Here is a 15,492-nt window from a genome sequence, read left to right on the forward strand (position 1 = left end):
CTACCACGATGAGGTATCGGTAATTGTTACATCTGTCAAGCATGTCCACATAGTCAATGTGGAGTTCCCTAAAGGGACCCTTAGGCCTTGGGATTGTTGAAGCAACTGTTTTCATAGCTGGGTTGGGTGAATACTGCTGACAGATAAGGCACTGATGGACATAGAGTTGTATCTGCTCATGTGCATTGGGGATAAACCATTCTGCCTGCAGGTTAGAGGACATGATATCACGAGGGACATGTGTAGGAAGGTGCAGCTGGGTAAGTGCTATTTGCAAAAGAGCCCGTGGCATGACAGGCTTCCCTGTCATTGTCTGTCTGTAAATAAAATCTGAGGCATCCTGTTGTACTCCCCTCTTCTTCCATAACTCTTTTTCTTCAGCTTGGGCACTTTCTTGTATCTCTCTGAGGTGCAACTGTGCAATGATGTCAAACTGCTGTGTGTCATCAATTGTATATGGAAGTGTTGGGTCGGGTGTATCTGGGAGTGGTGACTTACTGGTGTCCTCATCTGCGTTCTGCATATCTTCCTGCGCTATTGGGGGCGTATTTTTGGCAAGCAAGATGGGGGTGCAGTCAGTCTGTGTCGGGGATGGTTGTTGTGTACAACTTTGGCCTTTAGCTGCTGCTTTAGCAGCCCAATCTGCCATTGCATTTCCTCTGGAAACAAAATCTTGGCCGTTCGTGTGTGCTGCACATTTCACTACTGCTACTTCTGCTGGCAGTGTCAAGGAGTCAATTAGTTCTGCAAGTAACTGTTTGTGCATTACAGGCGTGCCATCTGTTTTAAGAAACCCGCGCCTTTTCCATCTCAATATGCTGGAATGCGTTGTTGTGGTGACATATGCTGAATCAGAGTACACAGTAATTCTTTCATTAGCTCCATGCTTCAAGGCGGCCATTAATGCCACCAACTCAGCTGCCTGGGCTGAGTAATGGGGTGGTAATGTTATCTGCTGTACAATGTCCAGAGTGTCTGAGGAGTTATTCTGTTGTGCTCTGACTACAGCTGCCCCTGTATGCCTGATCCCTGTCTCTTGATCAATCGTAGAAGAACCATCAACAAAGTAAATTACACTGTCTGGTAATGGGTCTTCCTTTGCTGTGCCTGACTCATCTGGGCAGTATGTGGCACAATCATGGGTGTCATCGTCAGCTGTCGCAATCGGATGTGCAAAGAACGTGGCTGGATTCACAGTGTGGCATTTTACAACCTTCAATGAAGGCAATGACAGTATGACTTCATATCCTGATACTCTCTGTGTGGTAAGAGTTGTTTTAGCTTTCTGTATTATTGCAAAGACAGCATGCTCAGTGTACAGCGTCAGAGGGGAGCCCATGACTATGGGGGTGCTTTTCTCAACGGCGAATGCTGCTGTTGAAAGAGCCTGTTCACAAGGATAGTGGCCTTTCATCACTGAGTCCAACATGCCACTGAAGTATGCAATTGGTTTGGGACCCAAGGGGTATTTCTGGGTGAGGACTGCTGTCATGACCTGTCCATTACAGTGTGTGAACAGATAGAATTCCTTTGTATAATCAGGAGATCCCAACACTGGTGCATTTGTAATCTCATCTTTTAATTTTACAAAGGCTGATGTCATTTCAGGTGTCCAGTCAATCTTGTTATGCCTGTCCTTAGCCATTTTGACAGCTTTCAAGAGTGGTCCAGTTATAGTAGCATAATCAAAGATCCACTGTCTGACATAGTTCACTAGTCCCAGGAACTTTTGCATGTCCTTAACTGTCTGTGGTTCTGGAGTATTCCTTATTGCTTCTACTCTTCCTGGTGTAACTCTTCTTCCTGATGCTGAAATCAGTTGGCCTAAATACTGTACTTCTTCCTGACAGTATTGTAGTTTTTGCTTGTCTACTTTGTATCCTCTATGTGCTAATGTTGTAAGGAGAGCAATTGTATCTTTTCTGCACTCTTGCTCTGTCGCACTGCAGAGGAGTATGTCATCGACATATTGCAGCAAGGTGCTGTCACATTGGAAATTTGATAAGTCATCCTTGACAACTCTGTTAAACACACTGGGGGACTCACAATAGCCTTGAGGGAGCCTTTTGTACGAAAATTGCCTATGTCTGAATGAAAATGCGAATAGGTACTGGCTTTCAGGATGCAGTGGGACACTGAAAAAAGCATTTTTCAGGTCAATGACGGAAAAGTACTTTGCATTTTGTGGGATGTTAGTAAGGATCACTGAAGGGTCAGGGACGATGGGAAACTCAGGTATCACTATGCTGTTAATCGAGCGAAGATCATGTACTAGCCTCCATTGATTTGTTTGTTGTTTCCTCACAGGAAAAAGACAGGTGTTGCAAGGTGAGATACATGGATATATCACACCTTGATCCAGTAATGCTTGAATGGTGGGGGCTATTCCTTCTTCGGCTTCTTTGGACAAAGGGTACTGGCGCACTCTGGGAAGAATGGCGTCAGGTTTCAGTGTCACTTTGAATGGTTCTGCTGATCGAATGAGCCCCACATCATTGGGACCTGTAGTTAAGCATGGGCGAATTTTGCGGATCTCGCGTTCGCGAATTTTGCGGATTTGCGAACTCGCAATCCGCAAAATCCGCGAATTCTTGCGAATTTGCGGATTTTTTTTTTTTTTTGTGTTCGCAAGGATTTCTGCCAGTTCGCGAGGGTTTCGTACCAGTTCGCAATTGCGAACTTACATTTCGTCGCGCAACGGTCGCGAATTATGTTGTTTCTACGTCTGGTTCATCATCACAGGTTCCCAGCACCCTCTGTTTCACCACTGCAACCCTCTGTTACATCAATGCCACCCTCTGGTTCATCATTACTGTAGATTATGGGGGGGAAAAGCAAGCACACCATCCCTGCTTCAACTCAGATTAATTAATTTGGGGTTAGTTTATTAATGTGTCACTGTTTTAAAATTCCAGTCTGGCACCTGCTTCCTTATCTGTAATTTTGCTTTCTGTTGCAGTGCATTTTTTTCCCCAGGACCTTCTTTGTGGCCTACTTGTAGCTATTGTATGAGCCTGCTGTGAGGGTCAGAGCAGGGTCATACAATTGTTGCAACTAGCAACTGAATTCTGGAGGGGCCCCAGTCAGGAAGCACTACCGGGAATTGTTACTAATGATGAGTTTGAACTCTTGCCCCTGCCGAGTGCTTTCACTTTTGAAAAACTCGTTTTTCTGCAATTTCGCGGGGTTCGCGGGGTGCGAACACGCGCAAGATCGGATTCGGAAGCCGCAAATTCGTGCGAATATGCAATTTGTTTTTTTTGCGGCGTGTTAGTTGGCAAGGTTTTGTGCGTTTTTGCGAGCCGCTCGTAGCGCAAGACGCGAAGTTACCCTCGCGGTCGTTCAAGGGCGCAGCCATCTTGTTTGCCTGACGTATTTCCGTTTCCGGGCGCGAAGTGTAATCTCGCAAAGTCCGCGGTTTGCCAGTACAGTCTCGCGCGTGTTCGCAAGGAAAATCTTGCGCGAACTTACCCGCGCGGTCGTGAACGGGCGCGGCCATCTTGTTTCTCATTCATTGCTATGGTTCTGGGCATGGTCTTTGTATCCTCTGTCAATCTCTGCCATCCTTTGCTTGTTTGAAGTTTTTTTTTATCTATTTTACTTATTATCTATCCCTCTATTTTTCTAGCCCTATATTTTTGTGTTTACTGCTACTTTTGGTTAATTTTAAACTACTTTTGTAAACTCTTTTCTTTTCTTCTCTTCCCTATTCTATTTTCTTTATTCCTTTCCGCCCAGACCATGGTGAAGGGAGCCGGGAAGCATCCCGAGAAGGGGAAGGGTCCCGCACCCCGTGTCCGGCTCCCGTGCGGGCGTTTGAGGGGGGAGCTAGTGATGCCACGGGAGATCTTTACCCCGGAGGAGGTGGCCCAACTCATTTTTTATGTTCAGCGCCGCCTCCCCAGGACCATCATGGGAGGCGGCAAGATCAGTGCCGGGTACGGGGCCCGGGAGCGCCGGAAGCGGTGGGAGAAGGTGTGCCAGGCCATTTACCACCACTCTCGGGTCTGGCGCACCTACAACCAGGCCACCCACCGCTGGACGGATGTCCTGACCCGTGAGCGAGATCTGCTCGACCTCCTTGGCCTTGAGATCCCCGGGCTTGGTGAGTAGTAGTAGCTATGTCTTTACTACTATGTTTTCTCCTGCTGTGTTATTATATTGCAAATTTTTGTTTTTTACCAAGAGCAATAATGCTGCTCATTACATTGTAGGTACATTTTATTTCAAAATCTTCTGTGCATTTCAGGTACACTGCTCTCCTTCTCAGTAGTGTTGCTACTATGCTTATTTGTTTTAGATTTTGTGTTCATTTCATTGGCCTGTGAAATTATGTATGAGTGTAGTTGAAAGAACTGCGCAATGCTACACACTAAGGTTCAGATTTTTAATTACCGGCGCATCCCTGCAAAGTTGCAGGGATGCGCCAGTAATTGTGCGTCACGCCACCATCACCCATGGTGCGCCGTATTACAATGCGGCGCGCCATGGGCCCAAAACGTCACCAAAGCGTTACGCATCTGTGCCGTAAAGGTGGCGCATTGCTGGAGTTGCGTCGCAACGATGGTGCAGCTCCATCAATTCTCTGGGGTGCCCTATCTCCCCAATGCTGCGTCAAGCCGTACGTCTGCTTCAAGCAGGCGCAGGGTTTGAGTCACGCATCATTGTCCTCAAAGTGACTGATTGAAATCTTGTAGATTTTCCTCAGCCACTTTTAGGATGCGTTCCTGCGCAGGAACGCCCTCCCTTGCGCCGGAACACCCCTATTGGCGCAGGGCTTTACAACGTGATGCATCTCCCAGATGCGTCACGTTGTTAATATACGCCGCACCATTGCGCCTCTTTTGTGCTGTCGCTGCGTCACAAAAGTCACGCAACAATGGAGCAAAAGAGCCGCAAGGGCCTTATAAATCAGCCCCTACAGACTCAAGTCCAGTCCTTCCTTTGTACACATGGCGATAAGAAGAAATAGTGGTGGTGGATTAATAGTTTGAGTATTTTAATGACTGGTGAATGTAGTAGGAAACTTTAGTGTTGTCGCTGATCTTCAATCACGATGGACTTTGGCTGTCACTTTGCGTGCTGCGGACTGCTGCCTGCCAATCCTAGGCAAACCTTTTTAGTACTTTGTTTAGTGAGTTACATAGGGTAGTTTCCAATTCGACGGTCCGCAAATCAAGCAATACTAAAGTAATGACGTAGTCGACCACATGAGATTGGTCAATAATATATCCCGTGGAGTCGTTCCCTATTTGCTATTTCGCAAAAATATTTTGTTACTTTGTTAGTTCTTTTTTAAATGTTTGATTTGGTTGAGAAATAAATATCATCCATGTTTTCTGTTTTTCTTTCTTTCATGTTGTACATCAGCTTCCCCCAGGGGCAAGAGGAGGACACAGGAGGAGGAGGAGGAGGGTGCTGTTGTCGATGCAGGCCAGGACCGGGCAGTCGAGGGCTCCTTTGCTGGCCCCAGTAAGTTTTAATTTTAATATAGAGTACTTATTTTTTCCTAGCGTTCCTCATTCGATTTTTTCTAAATCGTCTTTGATCTTCTTGTAGACAGGATCTAAATTCTTATCCCTATGACTCCGTGTGGTATTACTAGATTATTCTTATTAGTCTGTCTGTGTAGCTAACTAAGATTGCACATTTGGCATTTCCATTGGACTCCCATTCTAGTCAGCAATAGCTCTATGCACTGAGTGTAGTCCTCTGGGATTGTCCATAATGTCTTTTCAAGTATTCTAAATGTTTATGCTTTGACCATTGCCAACAATAAAAAGGTGAATGACCACCACCAAGAAATAATAAGATACTACTTTACTTTTGGTTTGGATAGGACAATCCATTCTACTACTGTTGCAGGGACAAATCTGCACAAACAGAACTATGGACACTAAATAATGCATCGCTTAGCTTATCAATTATAATAGGTGCTGTAACTGTTAGACTTTCCACATACCTCAGTGATAACAGACTTTGTAGTTGAACCCCCAATCTCCTTACTGACTAGATAGTGTGGCAGAGTCATTTAGCTCCCAAAGTCACCGATGGCAGAGGCACGGACTCATGCTTGCAAAAATTCGAAAACCTTTAGCTCATCCACTCTAGTCTGGAGGACCAAAAACCACAGAGTCTATTTAAGTTTAAAAGCTTTATTAAAAGTAAACACATTTATTAAATTCAAGTTTGTCATAAAAGTGAACGTGTAACTGAAAATGGAAAAGTGCTTAGTGCTGACGATTAATTGGACACATTTCTTGTGGTCGAGCCGAGCTCTCACCTGGTTTGAACTTGATCCTGCTCGTGTTCTTAGAAGTCAAGGTTCTGTCTGTTAGGAGAAAAAGTGGTGCGTGTTAAAAAGTAAAAAGCAAACATTCATCAGTTGTGCCAAAAAGTGCAGCAAGACAACAGCCTTCCCTGGAAAAAGGGACATTTTTACTCTAGAGTACACAGTCAAAAATTATTAAATTGTACACTTTTTTTCACATTTCTTTCTTCCTCCTAGACCAAATATTATATAGTAGTGAGTGGTGTATTCTAACATTATTAAATGTACTTTGTAGGTGGAACATCTGGAGACGGGGCCAGCGCGGAGGTGGTGGCATTGGACGAGGAGGACAACTCTGGGGAGGAGGCGGTGCAAGTGCCGGAAAAGGACATGCCTGTGAGGGTTCACACGGTGGTGGCGGGCAGAGGTAAGCTATACATTCCTTAGTCATTGAGATTGAAGACTGCAGAGTGTGCTTTCTGCACGGGTGTATTATAAAAAAAGCAGGTAGTAGCCTCCTCTAAATGTACTTCGACTTAGCTGTGAAGTTTTTGGCGAGAAGAATCCCAATCAGATCTGAGGTGAACTTGATGGATGGGATGAACGAAAAGCGAAAGAAGGGTGTAAGTAAGTGTGGAAGCACGAGAAATGTAATGATGACTGGCAAAGAAGAATGATATGTGTTTGCTTGGTCCCCGAGGTGGCTGGGAAGGTAAGAAAATGGTATGGTGCATGGCTGGGTGAATGATGAAGCAAGGATGGGTGGAAGGAGAACAGCCTGGGTGGGTGAGACAGAAACTGTATGTGTGCAATATACTTTGAATGGATGGATGCCTGGATCATTCATGGTACTATCTGACTCTTAGATAGCATATGTGAATCTAGAGAGAGTAGACGGTCACTGGATGAACTAAGTGTTACTTTGAAGAGCATGTAACACCGCACCCGTCCCGCACGTCCGTTCCAGTGTAGGAAAGGCAAGGAAAAGAAGTTGTAACGTTGTCCAAAGACTACCATGAATAGTAGCAGTAGTTTGTATTGCAACTGCAAGCACAGCATATATCCAGTTATTACGGTGGGCACTCCCTACCTCCCTTAATAACTTTAGTTTAGTAGTAGTACGTCATTCATGTGTGGGGGTATCACTGTTCACTCAATAATAAGCAAAGCACCTAAAGTCATCCCATATGTCATCAAATACATCCCATGTGAAGTGATAGATAATCAGATAATTTAGCTTCTTCATTTTCCTTTTCTAATACTCATTTGCACTGTAGGGTGAAAGCTAAATTAATTAAGCAGTAGCCCTTTTAACAGAGTATTCTCAGTGCCACCCGTAATAGAAAAGTAAGAGCTTCACCACCTGCATGTACTGGACCGGTACAGTAACGCAAGTCTGTCTCACTCACCATGGTGTGCGTCTGTTTTTCTCGGGTGCAAGTTCACTGCGCTGGCATTATGCCGGCTTGCATAAGATAACGTACCAATTTTCCTAAACAAGAGAGAAGAAGAAGAATAAGAGTGGTGTACTGTCATAGTCGACTGTAATAGAAGTCCATAGTGCTCGTAGAATTTGTTCCTTAAACTCACACTAATGTTAGAGCAAGGATGAAGAAGTCGGAGGTTACATAGATACTGTCCTCAATAGTTATGCACTGTGCTTTCAATTTGCTACTTGTACTGTGACAACTTTCTGCTCAATCATTTTGTGTTAATCTTAAGGAGCATTGGTTACAGACTATGTCTTTCTTTTTTCATGTAGTTGCTCCTTCCAAATCCAAGACACCATCAAGGAGGAAGGAGCTGGCTCGAATGGCCCGGCAACGGAGGCTGGATGCCACTGTTGCTGAATATCGGCGGCTGGTGTCCCTGGAGGAGGAGGAGACGCAGTCTGGAACAACAACAACGTCCACTGGGACAGCTGCCTCCTCCTCCGTGCGGGCTGCCAGCCAGCGCAGTGCTCCAGCGGTACGGAGCCGGGCTACCAAAGCCAAACGCCACCGCCCAGCAGCAAAGAAAGCAGCTGCCCCTCACAGGATTTGCAAGGCACACCGGCGCCGCTTATCCCTCAGACTGTCCTACCTGGAGCAGGAGGTCCATAATTATAAGAACGTGGTGGAGGGCCTCCGCTTCGAACTTGCCACCCTCCGCAAGGAGCATGATGCCCTGGCTGCTAATTCCAACAGCACCCTGCCATAGTGTCCCTTGCCCCTTTTTTAGAGACTTTTGGGGGGTGGGAATTGGGAGTTGTGATTTTTGGGGACTTTTGAAGGACAATCGTTGGGGTTAGGGAGGGTCTTGCGGGAGATTCTTTTGTTAGGGCTATAAAAATATACTTTTTGAAACTTTATCTGACCATACCTGTTTTTTACTGCTTTTGAGTCTGGTGGGTGGGGGTTTAACATAACAGTAAGTTTGTTTTCCTGAATAGTCCTAGGACTTTAGTAGTACTACCGTCAATCAAATCTCTCGTCTCTCCTAATACTCCATTATACTACCTCCAACCAAACGCCTATCTTACCTGTAATTTCTGTTTGCAAGTAGGGCTAGGCCCAGGGCTGGCTCCACGGGAAACAGCAAATAAGGTTGGCAATCCTGGGCGGATAAAATTTCCTCATAGCGGTGGTACTAGTGGTGTGACACAGTGGCAGTTGCTTGCCTATGAAAAAAAGAAAATGAAATCTGGTTTGTCCTCCTGAGCAATACAAAGGTACAATACAGAATATAGCAGGTGACAGAAGTACACTAGAACAGTGCCACGTTGTAGCCTAACAAATGTTAAAGTATAACTAATTCGGTTGAAGTTCTTTGACATTAGCCATGGGTCTTTGTCAAGCAGAGTAAGAATATATCCTCGGATTTCTTCACCGGCCTGTTGCTATCACCTTATCCTCCCCAGCAAGTGTGTGGATTTATTGCTGTAATTTAGTCACACATCAATCAAAACCACACAGCCCGGGGGAAGAGGGTTAGGGTTTGAAAAATGGATGGGTACGGGGGTTTTTGGGAAAGGTTTTGGGAGACAAGAAAAAGTAGCACAGCATGGACGAACAATTGTGAACATAAACAAATCTTTGGGTACAAACCTATCCATCAATCTTTGAAAGTGCATACACTACTGTAACTGCATGCATGTCAGTTAAAAGTAATTAGTACTTTCGACAACTGTGGAAGAAAGAATGCGACAGTACAGGGCGTGGGTGGAAATATTGATAACTATATTCAACATAAGGTCTCTGTAGCCAGATACCTGAGAGCCTTGCTGGTCACTATAAATCCATTCACAACAACACTCAATGGGGTTGGTCTGGAAGGTGTCAGGTTTACTCCCCGTGATCCAGTCGATGCAAATATGGTTCCACCTCCAAATGTCACCAACACCCAGAAGTGTAAACACAGGGTGTTCGAGGCATTAGGCGGGGGAGAAAAATAACAAACTAAAATAAAAAATGTGGGATGGGTAAAGGTAGGGTCAGCAGGGAAAGGATACCTGTAACAGAAGACAAGACAGGCATCAGTGAAGTGCTGTCCTAACATACAAGGGTACTCTCATATAGTCTCACTAAATAGTCTGCAAGTCTCCCGCCTACTCATGGGAAATGTAGTTTCATAGTACGGTAGGCGCTTAGGGGCTGCGTAACCTGACAGAAGGTATAGTAGATAGAAAAGGAGAAATTGCTTTTTTTCTAGGTGTCCCCTCACTCACCAGTGTTGCCCCTTGGTGACATGCTTCATCATTGGGGCCATCCCAGTCCTCTACGGCCTGGGGCGTGCTGCGACTTGCGAATTACGTAGGAGCACTTACAAATGACTATGTGTGGTGCAGATGTGATAGTGGAGTGGACTAAGTGATGTGTTAAGGGATCAATGTAGAAGCAGAGAGAGAGCCAAGAAATGCAGTCACAGTCAGAGAAAAAGGCAAGGGATACTGTATCTATGTGGTTGTAGTGGTCCTGTTGGAAGTGGTAAGTAAGTTGCCCGCAGAAAAAAAATCCTCCTATTAGCGGCACTCCTCCATTGCAGCCGACGCTTCGTCCATCGATGTTGGTCACCAGAAGACACCCTGTCCACTGCCTGCCTGATGCTGAATTGTGGCTCGCTACTGTGAAGCCTGACTCCATCCTTTTTTCCCCATTGCAGAGACTGAAACCCGGCCTGTAATTATTCAACGAAAAACAGGAAGTGATATAATATTACAACACCACTGATAAATAAATATAAGGTATGTAGGCTGTGGAGTGCAAAAAGTCACAATTTGTTTTTCCTAGTAGACAGTACAATGTTTTTGAAAGTGCGTACTCTGAGTCACCTTTTGAAGGATAAATAAGTATGGGCAAATTAATGTATCGGATCTTGCCCCTCAAGCTAGGTGTACTGTAAACTGTGTTTTAGAACAAAATTAGATCTTCCTAGCAGTGCTCCCACCCAGACCCTTACTAAAGCCAGTCGCAAAAATGTAGAAGACCCCCAATCAAATCTCAAAAAACGAGGCCTAGCAGAAAACTGGTGACAAAACTTACTTTGAAAGTAAAAGTAGGCCGAAGTACCCTAATTACCCATTACCCACCGTGGATTGCATTCAAACCACTTGCAAGCAACCAAGCAAAAGTAGCCATAGCCAGCATCGCTCCAAGACTCGAAATCCCCCCCACTCAAACACATGCAATAGAAATACTGCTAACCCTAACGAACCCTAAGTTAAGAATAGTGGCAAAGGCTTTCTTTAACTATGCCAAATCCCCCCTTTCCCACCATGGATTTTCTTCAAATGACTTGCAACCAAAATTACACATTCTCACGAGTGCTCTAAGACCCCAGAACTCAGTTTGAAAAATATAGAACACCCCGAAACACATGCAATCCTGCTGCTAGGGCTAACCCTAACGAACCCTAAGTTACAAAAAGTGCCAAAACTAAAGGCTTTCCCGCGCGGATTTTGTCCCAACCACTTCTACCCGGTATTAGACCTTCCCAGGAATGCCCCAAGACCCGTCAACCCACCCGCCAAGAAGCGTAACACCCCCAAACAGGCCAAAAGCAAAATCTCATACTTGCAATATTTCTGGGCCTTCGGTCCAAACGCGCTGCGTAGCTAGGCCATAAGTCGGGGTTGGCACGACGGATTTCCTGAAAAGCAAATGCAATCAAGATTAGAGTGTCCCAGCAGTGCTCCCAGACCACGAAACTCACCCGCAAACAGACGGAACCCCCCCTAAGAGCACCTCAAAGGCAAGCAAGTCATCAAAAACACAAAAAAAATTCCGCCTGGGATTTGGTCCAAAACACTTTTATCCGGTATTAGAGCTTCCCAGCAATGGCCCCAGAGCCGTCAACCCAGGAGAAAACGAGTAGAAGACCCCCAAACAGCCAAAGAGCAAAAGTACAAAAATGGGGACTTAGTCACTTTTTCACAAATTTCCCAAATCACTCCGCGCGCGCTCTGCAGCTAGGCCCTAAGTCCCCTCAGCCACCATGGATTTGCTTCAAACCTCTTGCAAAGTAAAGTATATATAGCCAGCAGTGCTCCCACACCACGAAACTCACCCACAAACACCAGGAAGCCCCCCAAACAGGCCCCCGAAAACGCTACATAGAGCAAAATGTCAGAAATAGCCCAAAAAAAAATCGGCCTGGATTTTGTCCCAACCACTTCTACCCGGTATTAGACCTTCCCAGGAATGCCCCAAGACCCGGCAACCCACCCGCCAAGAAGCATAACACCCCCAAACATGCCAAAAGCAAAATCTCATACTTGCAATATTTCTGGGCCTTCGGTCCAAACGCGCTGCGTAGCTAGGCCATAAGTCGGGGTTGGCACGACGGATTTCCTGAAAAGCAAATGCAATCAAGATTAAAGTGTCCCAGCAGTGCTCCCAGACCACGAAACTCACCCGCAAACACCAGGAAGCCCCCCAAACAGGCCCCCGAAAACGCTACATAGAGCAAAATGTCAGAAATAGCCCAAAAAAAAATCGGCCTGGATTTTGTCCCAACCACTTCTACCCGGTATTAGACCTTCCCAGGAATGCCCCAAGACCCGGCAACCCACCCGCCAAGAAGCATAACACCCCCAAACAGGCTAAAAGCAAAATCTCATACTTGCAATATTTCTGGGCCTTCGGTCCAAACGCGCTGCGTAGCTAGGCCATAAGTCGGGGTTGGCACGACGGATTTCCTGAAAAGCAAATGCAATCAAGATTAGAGTGTCCCAGCAGTGCTCCCAGACCACGAAACTCACCCGCAAACACCAGGAAGCCCCCCAAACAGGCCCCCGAAAACGCTACATAGAGCAAAATGTCAGAAATAGCCCCAAAAAAAAATCGGCCTGGATTTTGTCCCAACCACTTCTACCCGGTATTAGACCTTCCCAGGAATGCCCCAAGACCCGGCAACCCACCCGCCAAGAAGCATAACACCCCCAAACAGGCCAAAAGCAAAATCTCATACTTGCAATATTTCTGGGCCTTCGGTCCAAACGCGCTGCGTAGCTAGGCCATAAGTCGGGGTTGGCACGACGGATTTCCTGAAAAGCAAATGCAATCAAGATTAGAGTGTCCCAGCAGTGCTCCCAGACCACGAAACTCACCCACAAACACCAGGAAGCCCCCCAAACAGGCCCCTGAAAACGCTACATAGAGCAAAATGTCAGAAATAGCCCAAAAAAAAATCGGCCTGGATTTTGTCCCAACCACTTCTACCCGGTATTAGACCTTCCCAGGAATGCCCCAAGACCCGGCAACCCACCCGCCAAGAAGCATAACACCCCCAAACAGGCCAAAAGCAAAATCTCATACTTGCAATATTTCTGGGCCTTCGGTCCAAACGCGCTGCGTAGCTAGGCCATAAGTCGGGGTTGGCACGACGGATTTCCTGAAAAGCAAATGCAATCAAGATTAGAGTGTCCCAGCAGTGCTCCCAGACCACGAAACTCACCCACAAACACCAGGAAGCCCCCCAAACAGGCCCCCGAAAACGCTACATAGAGCAAAATGTCAGAAATAGCCCAAAAAAAAATCGGCCTGGATTTTGTCCCAACCACTTCTACCCGGTATTAGACCTTCCCAGGAATGCCCCAAGACCCGGCAACCCACCCGCCAAGAAGCATAACACCCCCAAACAGGCCAAAAGCAAAATCTCATACTTGCAATATTTCTGGGCCTTCAGTCCAAACGCGCTGCGTAGCTAGGCCATAAGTCGGGGTTGGCACGACGGATTTCCTGAAAAGCAAATGCAATCAAGATTAGAGTGTCCCAGCAGTGCTCCCAGACCACGAAACTCACCCACAAACACCAGGAAGCCCCCCAAACAGGCCCCCGAAAACGCTACATAGAGCAAAATGTCAGAAATAGCCCAAAAAAAAATCGGCCTGGATTTTGTCCCAACCACTTCTACCCGGTATTAGACCTTCCCAGGAATGCCCCAAGACCCGGCAACCCACCCGCCAAGAAGCATAACACCCCCAAACAGGCCAAAAGCAAAATCTCATACTTGCAATTTTTCTGAGCCTTCGGTCCAAACGCGCTGCGTAGCTAGGCCATAAGTCGGGGTTGGCACGACGGATTTCCTGAAAAGCAAATGCAATCAAGATTAGAGTGTCCCAGCAATGCTCTCAGACCACGAAACTCACCCACAAACAGACGGAACCCCCCCTAAGAGCACCTCAAAGGCAAGCAAGTCATCAAAAACACAAAAAATTTTCCGCCTCGGATTTGGCACAAACCACTTTTAGTGCTTCCCAGCAATGGCCCCAGACCCGTCAACTCACCTGCAAAGAGGTAGAACAACACCCCCACAAGTGCTGAGTCTTTCTTCATTGGGCGTAAACCAGCCCTCTGCTTTGATGGAAATAGGAGTCTGGAGGAGGAGGATAGAGGAGCATGTTCTTCTGAACTTGTGAACCTGAGGAATGCAGACTGCGGCACCTTCAAATAAATTAGCAAACAAGTGAAGACAGTTCTGCTGATGGGCTTGTTTTTGTGATTATCTGATTAAAGTTTGAATTATATTAACTGTGCACAACAAAGAAAGACAGACACACAGGAATAAAAGTGAATAAGGATGAAAAAGAAAGTTATTGATTCGTTGTCTCATTTTCAGGGCTCGAAGTCAGTATCACGGTCCAGGAATAAGAATAAGGCTTCGTCATCATACTCTGCGAATTCAGCCAGGGTGAGGTCAGTGCCACCTGACAGAGTAGAAATTCCCTCATCTATGGTGCTGGCCACCTCCTCTTCATCCGGCACGCTCTCTCGTACTCTTATATCTGGTGGTATGAGGTGCTGATTCATCTTGATCATTGTTAACCTCTCCACATTTTTGGGCGAGAGGCGGCTCCGTTTGGGAGTTACAATCCCACCAGCCGCACTGAAAACCCGTTCAGAAGACACACTTGCGAGTGGGCAAGACAAGTAGTTTAAAGCCAGGTTGGTGAGCTGTGGCCACAATTCTTTTTTCCCATGCCAATACGCCAATGGGTCAGAATTAACATAGACCTCTGTGGAGTCATTCAGATAGTCCTTCACCATCGACTCAAGGTCCTCCTCCAAGGTTCCTCCACTTTGCGTAGCTCTTGCTGTGCCTCTGACCTTTTGAGAACCAAACCCACGCAGAGCTAGCCAATCCTCTTCAGCCTCCAATGTTTCTGTTGTCTTTCGTGCAGATGATCCGGTTGCCGGTGTCTTTAACGGCTGAGAGGTCACTTGTGCCACAGCCACAGGTGCAGAAGTGGATTGTTTTGACTGGGGATGGCCTGCTGATGTACTGCCATTTCCTTCAATTTCCAGCCGTTCTGTTTCAAACTTCTTGGCTGACAAGGCTAGCCAACGTTTGTACTTTGTAACATCTTCATCAGCAAAAGGAAAGAATGCTCTGCCTGCCAGCGCCTTTTTGTAGCGTGGATCCAGAATAGTAGCACAAATGTAATGCTGTTCTGAGTGAATCTTTTTAAGACGTTCATCACCTTGTAGGAGCTCTAATAATTGCTCAGCCAGAAGCAAAGAGTCTTTCTTTTTGTCATCTTTTCGAAACACAGAACACACCTCCTTCAGTTGGTCCTCCAGCATGTACAACAATGGGATAGCTTTTCCCAAATTAGAGTCCTCCTTGCTGACTGCACGCGTGAAGACCTCAAAAGGACGAAGCATGCGTGTTAGGCTTTCAACTATGTTCCATTGCGGCCCACCCATCCTCAGCTCCTCTATACCCTCTTTCAAGAAATATTG

General features: G+C 46.2%; 1 pseudogene; it reads right to left on the reverse strand.

The window, feature by feature from the left end:
* Window positions 1-534: 534 nt before the first annotated feature.
* Window positions 535-1,492, reverse strand: LOC147711148 (uncharacterized; annotated as a pseudogene).
* Between the last annotated feature and the right edge of the window lie 14,000 nt (window positions 1,493-15,492).

Source organism: Lissotriton vulgaris, chromosome 5 (assembly GCF_964263255.1).
Source record: "Lissotriton vulgaris chromosome 5, aLisVul1.2, whole genome shotgun sequence".
Classification (NCBI taxonomy): Eukaryota; Metazoa; Chordata; class Amphibia; order Caudata; family Salamandridae; genus Lissotriton; species Lissotriton vulgaris.